Genomic DNA, 17,689 nt, shown 5'->3' with positions numbered 1-17,689 from the left:
GTTAGCATCGCTTGCTGTTGATGTGCATGGCGAACTAATTTAGCCTAGGGGTCAAAACTATTGTAGAAATCCTGTGTTCAGCGCTGTGTAAAATTGTGTGCACTGTGATAACAATAATAAATAAGTACGCATAATGCCGCGGCTTTCTAATTGGTCAGAGCTGTTCTACATTATTAGCAGATTGTTAACTCAACTAAGCTTTCCACGGTTAAAATAATACGCTGCTCCGCACAGATCCCTTCATAAAGCCCAGGAAACCGAAGCATTAAAATTCAGTCCAAAAATACAGCACTAACCCGTGTATAATTTCATGCAAATATCACTTCTTTAGCTGACTGTACATTGCACGGAATGTCCCACATTGTGGATTCTAAGCTTCTTCTCTTTCATCCTGATCTTTGAGCACCTACAGATTAATTTAAAAAAAGCTCCTTCAACAAGTCCTATTAAATATTCCTAGACAAGAAGCTCTCTGTGTGTACCTTACTTGTGCCTATATTTTATATCTTACCTCTGATTCCCATACTAATCTCTGATTGAAGCTCGGATATGTATTTGTCTTCTTGGTTCCAAACATAACAGCATTTCTTGGCTGTTTTAGATAAAGAACTGCATTGTTCTACAATCTGGAAAACAATCCTCGTTGTCATTAGACCATAGATACGTCAATGTGATGAAGCTTTTTCATTCTGCATAATTCAGACCATGTTTTTGCTTCCCTATTATAGTCTTAAGTGGGCTTTACACGCAGCGACATCGGGAAAGCACCCGCCCCCGTCGTTTGTGCGTCACGGGCAAATCGCTGCCCGTGGCGCACAATATCGCTAACACCCGTTACACATACCTTCCTAGTGACGTCGCTGTGGCCGGCGAACAGCCTCTTTTCTAAGGGGCCGGTTCGTGCGGTGTCACATCGACGTCACACGGCAGGCGTCCAATAGAAGCAGAGGGGTGGAGAGCAGCCGCATGAAAGTCACGCCCACCTCATTGCCGGAGGACGCAGGTACGGTGTTGTTCTTCGTTCCTGGGGTGTCACACGTAGCGATGTGTGCTGCCTCAGGAACGACGTACAACCTGCGTCCTAAACGAGCAACGACATTTGGGAAATGGACGACGTGTCAACAACCAACGATTTGGTAAGTATTTTGCATCGTTAGCGGTAGCTCGTACATGTCACACGCAACGACGTTGCTAACGAGGCTGGATGTGCGTCACAAATTCCGTGACCCCAACGACATCTCGTTAGCGATGTCGTTGCGTGTAACGGGGCCTTTAAGGAGGACTTCTGATCAAATACTTAATTACACTTAAGCCATAGGGATTGTGGGAAATGACCAATGAAGTGTATTATTTCACTTTACATAAGCCTGTTCAGGTCATACACGTGACACAGATCTAAAGATCGCCGCAGTTTCATGTTCTCCACACCCAACCCACTGATGACCTCATGTACCAACCCACTTATGACCTCATGGACCAACCCACTGATGACCTCAAGGGCCAACCCACTGATGACCTCATGGACCAACCCACTTATAACCTCATGAACCAACCCATTGATAACTTCATGGACAAACCTACTGATGACCTCATGGACCAACCCACTGATGAACTCATGGACCAACCCACTGATGACGTCATGGCCCAACCTACTGATGACTTCATGGACCAACACAGTTATGACCTCATGGACCAACCCACTGATGACCTCATGGAGCAACCCACTGATGACCTCATGGACCAACTCACTGATGATGTCATGAACAAACCTACTGATGACCTCATGGACCAACCCATTGATGACCTCATGGACCATCCCACTGATGACTTCATGGACCAACCCACTGATGACCTCATGGACCAACCCACTGATGACGTCATGGACAAACCTACTGATGACTTCATGGACCAACCCACTTCTAGTGGAAACATTTGAGCATTCTCACTGTAGAACTAACCACGCCTTTTTTCCTTGTTTATATAAGCAGGAGCTCTGTTAAAATAAAGGCAGTTGAAGTCGTGCCATTCTCTCATCAAGGAGAGATTCACATCTGACTCTTTGGTGTCAATTCTTTCACGCATGCACTTAATCCATATCCATTACGCCAGGAGCAGGCAACTAGGGCACATAGCTAGTATTCACCCTAACAATAGGAGGTTGATAATATTTCTATATCTATATTTTAACGCACTTGTCTTGTTGGGCGCGTTTGCAGATTTGCATGTTAAAGTCATCTGCACAGTTTGAAGAACCTATCCTCTGCTCGTCCTGCTAGAAGAACTGATGCGTTTCTAGAAACAACAGTGTAAAATGTGAGTCCAAGACCATGAGTCTGTCTTATTTGCATCTTTGCATGTATTTATCTCCACTTGAGCTTGACAAAGCTGCTGTGTTAACGCTGAAAAGATGCAAAAACAATAAGGCATGGGGTGTTTATCAAGCAGCATTTACATTTGATATATTCCTGGTATTAACCCCATCTTTAGACATTTTAGAATTTAATTGCACAATTGTAGAAAAAAAATAAAAACAGTGCACGTGCCAAATTTAATATTAGCCACTTCTTAAAGGGAACCAACCAGCAGGATTTTCATATATAAAGTAAAGCCAGTGCTATACTGGCGCTAGGATGCTGAATGTAAGCATAGGTTTTGTTCAGAGATTCAGAAATATGGGCAAGTAAAGTTCCAGCCATACACTGCTATTTGATTGACAGGTGCAACAGGAAGGGAATACGTGGGTCGGATCTTGCTATCTCTTCCCACCCCTGTCTGCCTGCCTGGCATTTTTCCCCTGTTGCCATAATAGATTTTAATTCCGGCGCAGGGAGGAGGGGCAAGCATAGATAGCAAGATCCGACCCACATATTCCCTTCCTGTTGCACCTGTCAATCACATAACAGTGCACTGCTGGAACTTTACTTGCACATATTTCTAAAATAAAACATCCAATCTCAGAGCAAAAGGTATGGTTACATTCAGCATCCTAGCACCAGTATAGCACTGGCTTTACTTTATGTATGAAAATCCCGTTGGTTGGTTCCCTTTAAATCAATCTTGTTGGCTTTGATACTGTCTAGGCATGGGTAAGGAAAGTAGTAAAATTCTTTAATTCAACGAAGGATGTATATATTTATATATATACTAGCTGTACTACCCGCCTTCGCCCGGGTTAATAACTGCTGTTAACAAAATAGAATGTATTAACAAAAATGTATTCTGCACACAAAAACCACAAAACAAATAGATATAAATGTAATTATAATGTCTGTCTCCCCCTCTGTATATATCTCTCTGTCTCTCTCTCTATCTCTTTGTCTGTCTGTCTCTTTCCTTGTCTGTCTCTGACTGTCTCTGTCTCTTTCTCCGTCTGTCTCAATCTCTTTCCCTGTCTGTCTATCTATCTCTGTCACTTTCCCTGACTTTCTCTTTCCCTGTCTGTCTCTTTCCCTCTCTTTCCCTGTCTGTCTCTTTCCCTCTCTTTCCCTGTCTGTCTGTTTCCCTGTGTCTGTCTCTGTCTCTTTGTCTGTGTCTGTTTCGGCTTCGCCCGGGTTAATAACTGCTGTTAACAAAATAGAATGTATTAACAAAAATGTATTCTGCACACAAACACCACAAAACAAATAGATATACATGTAATTATAATGTCTGTCTCACTCTCTGTATATATCTCTCTGTCTCTCTCTCTATCTCTTTGTCTGTCTGTCTCTTTCTCCGTCTGTCTCAATCTCTTTCCCTGTCTGTCTATCTATCTCTGTCACTTTCCCTGTCTGTCTCTTTCCCTGTCTGTCTCTTTCCCTCTCTTTCCCTGTCTGTCTCTTTCCCTCTCTCTTTCCCTGTGTCTGTCTCTTTGTCTGTCTCTTTACCTGTCTTTGTCTGTCTCTTACCCTGTCTGTCTCTTTCCCCCCTCTTTACCTGTCTGTCTGTTTCCCTGTGTCTGTCTCTTTGTCTGTGTCTGTCTCTTTACCTGTCTGTGTCTGTCTCTTAACCTGTCTCTCTCTTTCCCTCTCTTTACCTGTCTGTCTCTTTCCCTGTCAGTCTGTCTCTTTCTCTTTGTCTGTCTCTTTGTGTCTGTCTCTTACCCGGTCTGTCTGTTTCTTACCCTGTCTGTGTCTGCCTCTTTCCCTGTCTGTGTCTGTCTCTTTTCCTGGCTGCATTGTGACACGCCAACATTTCATATAAGGGCGTGGCTGCGCATTCTTCTGAAGTTCTGGCTGCACTGTGGCTCCCAGCTCCATTCGTTTTAATGGAGGCAGGTTTTTTGGTGAATAACTTTAAAGCGCAGGGTTAAAATTTCCCCTCAAAATATAGCCTATGACGCTCTTGGGGTCCAGACGTGTGAGTGTGCAAAATTTTGTGGCTGTAGCTGCGACAGTGCAGATGCCAATCCAGGACATAAATACCTACACACACACATACACACATTCAGCTTTATATATATACTAGCTGTACTACCCAGCTTCACCCGGGTTAATAACCGCTGTTAACAAAATAGAATGTGTTAACAAAAATGTATTCTGCACACAAAAACCACAAAACAAATAGATAGAAATGTAATTATTAAATTGTTGCCTATATTAACCAATCAGAGCTCAGATTAATTAACTGTAGCAAAATAGAAGCTAAGCTGTGATTGGTTGCTATTGGCAGCCTGATAAATCTCCAGGCAACAGAAAGCCCTCCCCCCTGACAGTATATATTAGCTCACACATACACATAATAGACAGGTCATGTGACTGACAGCTGCCGTATTTCCTATATGGTACATTTATTGTTCTTGTAGTTTGGCTGCTTATTAATCAGATTTTTATTTTTGAAGGATAATACCAGACTTGTGTGTTTAGGGCGATTATGTGGCGAGGTTGGTGTATGTGTGGTGAGATGTGTGCTGTGTTATATGTGTTCAAGCACGTGGTAGTGTGTGGCGCATTTTGTGTGTGTGTTCATATCCCCGAGTGTGGTGAGTATCCCATGTCGGGGCCCCACCTTAGCAACTGTACGGTATATACTCTTTGGCGCCATCGCTCTAATTCTTTAAGTGCCCCTTGTTCACATCTGGCAGCTGTCAATTTTCCCCCAACACTTTTCGTTTCACTTTTTCCCCATTATGTAGATAGGGGCAAAATTGATTGGTAAATTGGAAAGCGCAGGGTTAAAATTTTGCCTCCCAACATAGCACCCGGCGCTGCCCGGGATAGTAACTGTCTCTCTGTTTCTCTCCCATTCTCTGTCTGTCTCCCCCTCTGTATATATCTCTCTGTCTCTCTCTATCTCTTTGTCGGTCTGTCTCTTTCCCTGTCTATCTCTTTCTCCGTCTGTCTCAATCTCTTTCTCCGTCTGACTCAATCTCTTTCCCTGTCTGTCACTTTCCCTGTCTGTCACTTTCCCTGTCTGTCACTTTCCCTGTCTGTCACTTTCCCTTTCTTTCCCTTTCTTTCCCTCTGTCTCTTTCCCTCTCTTTCCTTGTTTGTCTCTTTCCCTGTCAGTCTGTCTCTTTGTCTGTCTCTTTGTGGCTGTCTCTTACCCTGTCTATGTCTGTTTCTTACTCTGTCTGTGTCTGCCTCTTTCCCTGTCTGTGTCTGTCTCTTTCCCTGGCTGCATTGTGACACGCCAACATTCCATATAAGGGCGTGGCTGCGCATTCTTCTGAAGTTCTGGCTGCACTGTGGCTCCCAGCTCCATTCGCTTTAATGGAGGCAGGTTTTTGGCGAATAACTGTAAAGCGCGGGGTTAATATTTCCCCTCGAAACATAGCCTATGACGCTCTCGGGGTCCAGAAGTGTGAGTGTGCAAAATTTTGTGGCTGTAACTGCGACGGTGCAGATGCCAATCTCGGACATACACACACACACACACACACAAACACACACACACATTCAGCTTTATATATTAGATTGTCATACACAGTTGTAGCGCCCCTGAAGCCATCAGGGTGCTACAAGATTCTGCATCCCCACAAGGATGCAGGGCCTACCCCCTTAGGGACCCAGAAACCCAGTGCTAGTAACAACAAAAACCCAGGTAATCCCAGTTTTTCCCAACAATCCCCCATACAATGGTACTTAGCTAGGGTGGGACCAATGGATGGCCGCCTAGAGATGGAGCCACTTCAGTCCACTAGTTGACTAGGTGGGAGGGGCAGACTGCAGAGAGTAGGGAGTCGAGAGTTGACAGTGGAAGTGTGAAGGTGTGACTGAGCAACGTCCTGACTCGGGTTGACGGTGACCTGGCACCCAGGCGAAGTGGTTGCCGGTGGAGTATGGTGGAGTACTCTCGGAACTACGCACCGACGAGGTACAGGACCCTAGGACAGAAAAGAGCTCCAAGCCGACCTGTTAACACCTGCGCAGCAAAGGGGACCATCAAGGTCCTTGCTGACCCTAAAGAATCCAAAGACTCAGGGTTTTTCCAATACAATAGGTAACAAAAGTGTTAAAAAAATGAGAAGAGAAGGTCAATTTGTTTAAGACCGGTTCAGATGGTCATATGAAAAATATGGGCTCTCATCCACATGGCAATAGGTGTCTGCTATTTACGTGCACTAGTCTGGACCAAACTGGATGCTATTATTTTTTCATGTGATCGTAGGAAAATCTGAGTGTGACCACATAAGTTGCCAAAAGTCTCCTCCAATATTGGAGAAACATAAACATAAAAAAAAATCAAGGACAAGAATCAATAAGAGTGTGAACATCTACAAATAGTTTAGATATGGATGGAACTTTGACCTTTTAAAGCTATTTGTAACAATTTTGATTTGATCCACTTGAAAAACAGATGTCATACCCTTGTCTGCCTAAAGGGTAGTTCCCATCTCAGCGTTTAAAGAAGACTTGCCACTTGCTCCAAAAAATTGAGTTAAATTAATTACAAAAATATCTGCGCTCCTTTGAATCTGACACTTTTTTCTGTTTCGTCACTCGATTGGAGAGACATTCACATTTGTTGCTTTTGAAGCGCTGTATGTAAAATCTCTGTATGCAGTCCAACTGCGCACCCCTCCCTCTCTAGGCACTCCTCCCTCCCAAATGCTGCCAATTTAAGACTGCCAAATTGCTAGTACAGCTGTCAAACTGTGATCGGCATTATTTGAGAGGATGGGATGAAAGCTCATGCCCACCAGAGAAGACTCCAAGCTAAGACTGCAAAGCAGAAATTTCACATATTGAGCTCCAAAAGTAACAAATGTGGATATCTCTGCAATGGAGTAACGCAGCGCAAAATGAAAAAAAAAGTTGCTAAAGTAGCTCAGGGATTTTTAAAAGGTTTTTAACAATTTTTATTGAGCAAGTTACAGGTCCCATTTGATGGCTAAAATGCCAAAAACTCGATCCAGGCTCCACCTACTAGAGGTGGAGTTGCAGAGTATCTGAGTTATGTTGTTTCTGTAATTCTCAATCATTTCTGTGAGAGTTACAAAAACATAGACTCTCTTGATTGTGTTCGTAGCTCCACATCCACTTGTTGGAGCCTTAATGGATTAAATCACATCACAAACATAAAAGGCCAAGATAGGAATAACTTTTTGAGGGGTTATTCTCATCTGGTAAATTGTTGGCATTTTACTAAGATATATCACTTTATGATTGTGGTAGACTTGTTGAGAAGAGCCATTGGATCAAATACTTAATTAACCCCTTGACAGGAGACTGTGGGAAATGTGTCAATTTGTTTTACATGAGCCAGGTTTTCAGATATAACTAAGATGGCCACCGATGACATCATAGACCCTCCCATCACCATGGATCCACCAGATAATGACATAGACCCTCCCAACAGCATCACCATGGGTCTATGACGTCATTGGCGGGTCTATGACGGCCAATGACGTCATAGACCCGCCTATGATGACGCCCACCAATCAGCTCATGGACTAACACATTGTTCAACCCAGTGACCAATGGACACATCCAAATATGCCCACTGTAGGGATGACCATGCCCCTTTTCCTAGTTTTTATAAAAGCATGTTCCTAAATAAATCTCTCAGTTCTGAGCCAACCTCGATCAAGGAAAGATGAATATCCAGCTGTGTGTCTGATGTCATTTTTTAAGCATGCACTCGATCCACACCAATTAGGCCAGGCAGCAGGCAGCCATTGACCTCTGATTAAGAGTTCACCTTAACAGACTGACCTCTGAGACACTCAACAATCAGGAGGTCCACAACAATGATGTAGCCTTGTGGCGTCTTTACATTTTTCCCTGTTCTGCAAGGAACACAAGTGTCCAGGAGTTCAGGGAAAACTTAAGAAAGGAACAAAGGGAATGTAGTGCTGCAGCCCCTTCATTCCAATAATGAAGAACTCTAGAGAGGGGCAAAAGTGCACACAATAGGGCAGAACCGTTTAAAAAAGAACACAACTGAGGGTGTTGTTGAGCTAATCTGTTGGTGTTGTGTGAAGACACAACATTTGTTCAACTGTCAATATCTGCTGTTGCTGCCCTGTGGTTGGAGGAGATATCTTCCAGATCTGTTCTTACCAGAATGGAGAGCTTCACGTTAGGTGGCCTGCAGGGAAATGAGAAGCCTTCAAGCTTCAAATAAGGTTGTTATAAGTACCAACTAGTGATGGGCGAGCGCTCAAGTGCTCACTAGTGATGGGCGAGCACTCCAGTGCTTAGCGTTTGTAATCATGAGCATACACTACAATTTTCGAGTGCTCTTTACTCAAGTCGAGTAGGTCAGACGCTCTGACGGGGACACACTACATCCAAAAACATTGTTTTTACCTCTAAATGACAGCCATTCAGAGACTGCAAGTGGCTATCACTGGGGTGCACCATTAATTGAAGGGAAACGGCGCTTTGTATTTGATGTTTCATGAAGGACACATCTGAGCACCCGCTATACTTGGCCAAGCACCGCGAGTACCAAGGCACCCTGATAATCAATCAAGTGCAGATCACGCTCACCCATCATTAGTACTCATCAAGTGTTGGCACCGGACCGGCATCTTTCTCAATCTTAAAAAAAACATTTGTTTTTTGACCTTGAGAAAGACACCAGTCCAGCATGGAAACCTTACACCGCAGCTGACCTATCGCGAGTCTCTCCATTCTGGCAAAGTCATTCCCATGATAGTTCGAAAGTCAGGCCCTCTCTAATTGTAAAGTGAAGGTGTATCCAAGGAATATTCTACAAGGTGGGAATACCCCTTTAATCAGCTACTAAACTGTTATCTGTCTTGTTTAGATCTAACGTATAGTTGATCATCCATACCAAAAAATTAGGAAGTAAGTTAAAAGGTCCAAGTAGACATAATCTGAAGGACAGAGTAGTTTGGACTTAAAAGGAAGGACCACCCTTGTCTGTTAAAGTCAATTGAATTATTCAGATACTTGGCTTAAACTACAGACACCGTACAGAAGCTGGTTTACCGGCCAAACAGTGTGTCATCGTGATTGAATGTGAGATGATCAAGTGATGTTCACTATTAATCAAGCCCAGATCCCTTCAGTCAGGTCGGCTTTGCTACTTGCATTTGTATTTTCTAGGGTAGTATCATAGAGAAACACAGACCCTGACTTTATGTCAAAGACATATAGCATTTCTTTTAAAGGTAACCTCCTTAAAGGGGTTTTCTGAGCTGAAAAAAATGTCTACAGTCAATCTATGGAACTACATCAAATAGGTAGCTCTAGAGTTCAGGTCTTCTTCCTGTCTAAAGAGACTATTTGCATATTTAATTTCTCAAAGAAGCATCTCATGACCTAAAAGTCTCCTTACGTTGGCTTGGCACTCTCCACATGAAGAATCGTTTAACTCTCAGAGCCCCAGTCACCTAGCCAAATCAGCTCTCCTATTTTGCACTGATGAGGGTCAAACACTGCCAAACATGTATCTGCAGATGGATTGTCTGGTTTGGCTCCTTATTCTAAGTCATGTGGCAAAGCAAGTTAATGGGTTGATATTGATTTAGGATTGTTACATTCAATAGATGGTGCTTGAGTTCCAATCCTTTTCTGTCTGAAGGCGATACTTGCATATTTAATTCCCCAGTTGAGCATTGAATGGCCTCCAAGTCTCCTTACACAGGTTTCCACTCTCCACAAGGGGAAACATTCCCCCGTAGAAACTATGTTACTGCAGACTGACGAACTGTGACAGTCCATAATGCGCACACTGTCATGATTCCCTTGTCTTCACAGTGTGAGTTGGTGGGTGATCGTGTGAATGCATGTATATAATTTGTTACATGCCAACCGAATTTATAGATTGAGAGAAGCATCTGAGACTCTAGTCAGCAAATTAGTTGATATACACACAGCACCTCTGGGGTTGGTGCTCAAGTAGGGTCCAAAACCGTCTCAAGTAGATGTAGAAACTTGGCACTCAAGATAAATGTGAATAGTGGTCTTTTACTGAGAAGAACTTGTAGGACCAGCACAAGCACAGACGTTTTGGTCAAAGACCTTCATCAGTGTGCGTGCAGGGGGTCCTCAGAAGGTATAGCAACTTGGCAACTGGCATAGTCAGGTATGACGTGGTGTCCACCGCTATTTATGTGGCAATGATTGATGTTCTTGATGGCAGAAAAAGTAGTGGTCTACTCTACACATGAAAAGATAATAAAGGGGAATCTGTCACCAGGCTTTTCCCTTATGAGCTGCAGCCACCACCAGTGAGCTCTTATATACAGCATTGTAAAATCCTGTATATAAGAGCCCAGGCCGCTGTGTAGAATGTAAAAAACACTTTCATAATACTCACCTATGGGGTGGTCCAGTCAGATGGGTGCCGCTGCTCTCCGGTTCGGCGCCTCCTCCCTGCGGTGATCTCTGTCCTCCTTCTGCTGAGGCCTGTGTGCATGACACGTCCTACACCAGCCACACTAGATGTTATTGAGATCCTGCGCAGGTGCACTTTGATCTGCCCTGCTCAAAGTATTGTACTGTGCGTGCGCAGGCCGTCTCTAACCTTTTCTCGCGCCTGCGCTTTACAGTACTTTAATCTGCCCTCAGCAGGGCAGATCAAAGTGCGCCTGCACAGGACCTAGAAGGAAGACAGAGATAGTAGCAGAGAGGAGGCACCGTACCAGACACCCATCGGACCGGACCACCCCCTAGGTAAGTATTAAAGTATCCTTTACATTCTACACAGCGGCCTGGGCTCTTATATACAGTATTCTCGAATGCTGTATATAAGGGCTCACTAGTGGTGGGTGCAACTTATAGAGGCCAAATCTGGTGACAGGTTCCCTTTAAATATATTAACCAAAACTATATAGATTATGATTTTTAATATAAATCTTGTGTTGTTGAAGATTTTCTAATCTATAGGCCCCATTACACGCAACAACATATCTAACGATATATCACTGGGGTCACGGATTCCGTGACGCATATACAGCGTCGTTAGCGACGTCGTTGTGTGCAACAGCTCCGAGCAAGTGTTAGCGTCGTTCATTTTCATAAAATCGTTGCTGTTGCAGCATGCTGGTTGTTCATCGTTCCTGCGGCAGCTCAAATCGCTACGTGTGACACCGCAGGAACGAGGAACAACACCGTACCTGTGGCCATCCACAATGAGGAAGGAAGGAGGTGGACGGGATGTTACGCCCGCTCATCTCCGCCTCTCCGCTTCTATTGTGCGGCCGCTTAGTGATGCTGCTGTGACGCCGCACGAACCACCCCCTTAGAAAGGAGGCAGTTCGCAGGCCACAGTGACGTCACTAGGCAGGTAAGTCCCGTGTGACGGGTCCTAACGATGTTGTGCACCACGGGCAGCGATTTGCCCGTGACGCACAACCAACGGGGGCGGGTGCTTTCACAAGCGATATCGCTAGCGATGTCGCTGCGTGTAAAGCCCCCTTTATACATCCTGTTGATGCCTCTCATTATCAGATTTGGACTATCTTCTCGGTGTGAGTGTGCCAGAAAATAAAATCTCCACCAGTTATGAGCCGAACTAGATTTTAGCTACAATTTTTGTCAATTTTGTGAAATCCATTTAGTAAATATGTTGCTCTGCGATTGGCCATACGTTCTTTGCTTAGCCCCCCTCACTTTTAGAAATGAGATAGGGCCAGTGCAAAAAGGCAAAAAAGTGCCACATTTTTATACAAATATCCTTTATGCCAAATGTTGTTCCTTTTTTTCCCACAGCAAAAAACTAAGATAGAGAGAGATCAATTTCCCCCCAAACTGTAAACATTTGGGGGGTAAGTTATTAACACGGAAATATTTAAAGTCACTTTTTGGGGGAATTTTCTATGCCAACGGACTTTGCACCAAATTCGCCAACAAGTCACATGATAAATGCTGATTTTGGCGCAAAATAAAAAGAATATGATAGCTTGTAAATGGAACGAAAGAATCAGCAGACCTTCAGACAAATTTATTATATTTAAAGAGAAAAGTCAGCCCTCATACATCAATTGTAAAAGAAAATGCCTTTCAAAATATGGGGAAAAATGTAATAAAAGCATGTAGAATACCCTTAAGACATCTGACTGTAAAAACTCTCTGATTGGGATAAAATCTTTGATAAAATATTTTTAATATCAAACTTTACGGCTCACTCCCACCATATACATCGGACGAGTGCAATCTGATTTTGTATTGGATAGCACTCGGATCAATGTTATGTGTAGCCCAGGCCTATGGGGTACTCGGTCCCGGGCCGTATACGTAAGGGGATGCTGTGTCACGGTTGTATAATGGCCAATGCCCGCTTCCGTGACCCTGGGGATGCTTTTTAATGGGGAATATATACAGGGGAGTTGAAAGAGTTTGTATTGTGATGCCACTTGCGGGTTGCGGTTATGGTGATGGAACCGCCGCTGCACAGTCTGTTACCTCTGGGGCTGATGGTGGTGGCAGCCTGGATGGTTGGCCCTCCGCAAGTAGGGCCAGGCCCCAGGGAGTGAATGGAGGGATCCGTCGCAGAAAGAAGGGAGACCACACGATGGGGATGCAGTGCAACTTCTGTTTACTCACAGTGATGTTGAGCTGTGGCTCTGAGGACGGCTGGTTCAGACCCCTGGTCCCTTTTGTCCCAGTGCCGGTGTGGTGACCTGTTAGTCTCTTTCCCCGACACCTCTCATTAGTGGATGGGAGCCTGGAGCGTTTGTGGGTCTCTTACTATCTGTTGGCAGTCTCTCGTCCGTACGGCGGGCAGTGCAAACCCTGTAGGGTCGGTGTTCTGCTACGGTCCCTGGCTCAATCTTTATTGCTGGTGCCCCCGGATTCTTGGGTCAGTGAGGTCCGTGAAGGGCCTCTCACTGTGCAGATATTTGTCAGGTTTCAGGGGTACCTGGCTGTACCCTCCCTGGCAACCACTCTCCTTTGCCACCTGGGTCACCGTTACACTACCCCGTTTGGAGACACGTCCTTCCCCTTCAACTGTCAGTACCAGGCTCCCTGCTGTCTGAGTGTCTGTCCCCTTTTTGTCCCCTCCCACCGGGTTGCCTTCTAGTGGACTGGACTGGCTCCGCCTCTTGGTGGCCATCCATTGGGTCCCGGACTAGTTAGTCATCCCTAATTGGGAGTGGGAAACTGGGGATGGTATGTGTTTAGGTGGTACCGGCACTGGTCTTCCAGGTCCCTGGGGGTAGGCCCTGCATCATTGTCAGGATACAGTACCTAGTAGTGTGCTGAGCGGTTCAGGGGTGCTACAGTTATTTAATGGAAGCAGTGCTGATGGCTGATTTTTTTTCACTGACAGAATCTGCAAAAAAAAAAATGAAGCAAGCAGCAATTTCACTCCAAAATCGGATGGGTGGAATTGGAGGGTTTATTGCTACTGCCTTGCTGCTGAATAACAACAAATTAGGGGTTTAAGCGCTTCTAAAGTTTTTTACTACTAGTAGTTTACTTGTAACAACCAATCACTTCAAAGCTTTCTATTTGTAGTTTGAGTTTTTCAAAATTTATTTTTAAATAAGCAGATCTCCTTATACCATATTTGCGGATGGGTGCCAAATTGTGGTCACCCCACCGCATACACAAACTTCATATATTGAGATATACAATCAGGAGAACAAGAGTTATATGTTGTGAATGTCAGTTATGCTTTAGCTGCTGTGAGGCTCCCTCTTGTGGCCAGGAATGGTTTGGTCAAAGACCAGGTGTGTTGAGCTATGGGCGTTTCCATTGCTAACTCTCTGCCTATTTAAACCCTGATCTGATAGCAGGCTATGCCAGATGTCAGTTGTTCCTTGTTCCTCAGCCTGCTTCATCCTGCTCCTGACCACATCTACCCCAGATAAGTGCTTTGCGCTTTAGTTATTGTTTGCTTCTTTTAGCTCTTATCTGAGTTTGTCATTTGCTGTGGTTGTAGTCAGTTTATTTTCATGCAGGGATCTTCCCTCTCAGTTGCTTAGCTGGGAAGCTCCCTGCAGCTATGTTTGGAGTATTGCTCCTATAAGTCCATGTGTTTGTTTCTTCTTGAATTTGTAATGATTCCTGCTTTCTGTTCATTGGTATGACAAGAGTGCCTGGTATAGGACGGAGTTCAGATCTAGTGATCTGAGGGCCTTTTTTTACTATCAGGTTTTTGGATTTTTGTAGGATTTTTCTCTGGCCACCATCAGTCCCTTTCCTGTCCTGTCCTATTTAGTCAGTAGGGCCTCACCTTTTGCTAATCCTATCATCTATCTGTGTATTGTGTTTTCCTATATCACCGCAGTTTTGCATGTGGGGGGCTTGCTATTCTTTATCTATTTTCTGAGGCAGAGAGTTATTCATCTTTCCTACCTTTAGGATAGCTAGTTCTCCGGCTGGGTTCGCGGTGCACAGGATGTTAATTCACCCCTCGGCTACTTCTAGTGTTGATGGTTAGTAAGGGGATGATGGCCAGATTAGTTGCCAATGCTCTTGTCACCTTTTACCAGTGATTTATGGTGGTCTTCCATGGTTCCGGATCATAACAGTTATATGTGTTTTAACATTTTTTATTTTTTATGCAAAAAGTGATGGCACACATGTTAAAACAACAAATGTGATATAAAACATATGGAGGGACACATATGTCTAAAGAAGTTATAGCGTATAATAATATGGCACAAAGACATTCTATTGGTAAATATCATAAAGGTCACGATTATACATCAAGCATGAGCAAAAAGTGCGTATTCCTCAAAAAATGAACACATACCTAGGAAATAATTATGTATAAGGGTAATATCTCAAAATAATTCCCCAAGGAATATTCTGTTGTAAAGTGCAAGTCAAAGGACACATATCTCAATACAGTTTCCCAAACATACCAATCTAAAGTGCCTAGTGCATATAAGTAGTGGCAAGCATCAGTGTCGTGGAGAAGGAAAGTTCCCCCAACACCCACCGACGCGCGTTTCGCCAGGGAAATAGAGAATCCCATGTGTGGCTTCTTTAGGGAGGGAGAATTGTGTTTTCTCTCTCTGAGCGCCGATTTTTAAATGCCCGCTGTCATTGACTTCCGCATACGTCATCCCCCTAGGTGACGCATGCGCTGTCTGCTAACCGAGATGCCGCGAGGAGGCCAGCCGCAAGGCCCCACTGCACATGCATAGGAGCAGGGACGCCTCACCCACCTCCCGTGCATGCGCCGCTGTCAATAGTTGTGCTGTGATTGGATACTTTGGGCAAAAAATGTTTAATTTTTTTGGAACAGTTTTCATAAATCTGTCCAAGAGACTTGGGAATTTGTGACCATTTCATGTTGTGAAAATGTCATCATTTCTTTTTGGAAATTGAGACAGGGGCGGAAATATCATTGGTGCAACCTGTGCGGCCGCACAAGGGCCCAAGAGGTAAGGGGGCTCATTTCTACCTCCAAAAGGAGGTACAATTTTGCTTTTTGATGAATTATTGGGCTACAAAGGGCCCATATATTGTTCTTCCACAGGTGCCATTTTCTGTTTGTGTCCGCCAGTGAATTGAGAGTATACAAAACAACAATTGAAAAGCAAAGTAAAGCGCTTCCATTATTCTGCAATGTTTTGGGTTTTGCAATCCGACAATGATTCTGGGAAATCTACCACAGGACAGCACAAAGAGAAAAGACATTTTACTGGCAAAGTCAAATCCAGACCAGGACTATATCCAGATGAAATGCTGAGGCAGGTTGTCTATGCTAAAACCCTTAAACATGTCACAGAAGAATTCCTCCCATTCAGAGTAAATGGCAAGCAGAACAAATGTTTATTGGAAATTGTTTGGGTTTTTTTGCCACACTTGCAGCAACTTACAATTTTCTATTAATAAAATTTCATTTTGGCTGATTTTTCAGATTTTTGATTAGAATTTATTACAGGCTTAGGTACGCAGAGAATTTTTTGAAGGCAGTAAAACCAATTGATTTTTCAAAAGGATTTTTTTTAACTGTTTTTTTATTTCCTGAAGCATTTTTTCGCAGAGTTTTTCAACCTTTTTTGTCAAGTTTGGACTTTCCAGGAAGCAAAGAAGTATCATATCGCTCATTTTTTTCTGTGCTGAGATTTTCAAAACCTCATTGGCAAAAAAAGGGCTAAAAATCTCATCATATGAAAAGCAAAATACATTTTTCCATTGAATTTAGCAATTAAAGGGAATTTGAAGCAATTTTTGAGAAGAATTTTAAAGTGCATCCACTTTAAAATCCTCCTCAAAAGCTATGTAAGAAAAACATGCTATTCGCTTATATGTGAAATACCCATTGTTGTTCATATGATGAGTTTTTTGAGTGTTACTTTTACTGAGGTAAAAGACTGAGGTAAAAAACTAAGGTAAAGGACTAAGGTAAAGAACTAAGGTAAAGAACTGAGGTAAAACATGGAGGTAAAAAACTGAGGTAAAGGACTGAGGTAAAATACTGAGGTAAAATTCTGAGGTAAAGAACCGAGGTAAAGGACTGAGGTAAAGGACTGAGGTAAAGGACTGAGGTAAACTACTGAGGTAAACTACTAAGGTAAAGAACTGAGGTAAAGAACTGAGGTAAAGGACTGAGGTAAAATACTAAGGTATAGGACTGAGGTAAAGGACTGAGGTAAAGGACTGAGGTAACGAACTGAGGTAAACTACTGAGGTAAAGGACTGAGGTAAAGGACTGAGGTAAAAAACTAAGGTAAAGGACTGAGGTAAAGGACTGAGGTAAAAAACTAAGGTAAAGGACTGAGGTAAAGAAATAAAGTAAAGAACTGAGGTAAAACATGGAGGTAAAAAACTGAGGTAAAAAACTGAGGTAAAGGACTGAGGTAAAGGACTGAGGTAAAGGACTGAGGTAACGAACTGAGGTAAACTACTGAGGTAAAGAACTGAGGTAAAATACTGAGGTAAAATACTGAGGTAAAATACTGGGGTAAAGGACTGAGGTAAAGGACTGAGGTAAAGGACTGAGGTAAACTACTGAGGTAAAGAACTCATCAAATACTCAATGTGTGCACTTAACCTCTTTAGGAGAAAAACAGACAACTAAGGCCACATGCACACCTGTATTTTGTGAGTATTTTACCTCAATATTTGTAAGCCAAAACCAGGAGTTGGAGAGAAAAGCAGAAGTGGTGCATGTGCCTGCTATGTACTGTGTAATGGCCGTGTCCGCCCGTACAGGGACATGGTCTGATCATACCACATCTCGTGGGCCAGGGAGGAAGAAAAAAAGAGTATTCAGACATTACAGCACTGGATCACAGCTGTTTCTTTTTGTGAGGTAAAACATTTCACTGCCTGTTTTTAAATAATAATTACCTCAAAGAAAGAATTATTTGTGATCCTGTGCTGTCATG

General features: G+C 43.5%; 1 protein-coding gene across 1 annotated transcript in view; it reads right to left on the bottom strand.

Moving 5' to 3' along the window:
- CHRM1 (cholinergic receptor muscarinic 1) overlaps window positions 1-17,689 on the bottom strand; it is a 308,333-nt gene that overhangs the window by 145,761 nt on the left and 144,883 nt on the right. The gene's annotated exons all lie outside the window — the stretch shown is intronic.

Source organism: Anomaloglossus baeobatrachus, chromosome 10 (genome assembly GCF_048569485.1).
Source record: "Anomaloglossus baeobatrachus isolate aAnoBae1 chromosome 10, aAnoBae1.hap1, whole genome shotgun sequence".
Lineage (NCBI taxonomy): Eukaryota > Metazoa > Chordata > Amphibia > Anura > Aromobatidae > Anomaloglossus > Anomaloglossus baeobatrachus.
The sequence above is the reverse complement of the archived record's forward strand: the minus strand, read 5'-3'. Positions and strand labels throughout refer to the sequence as shown.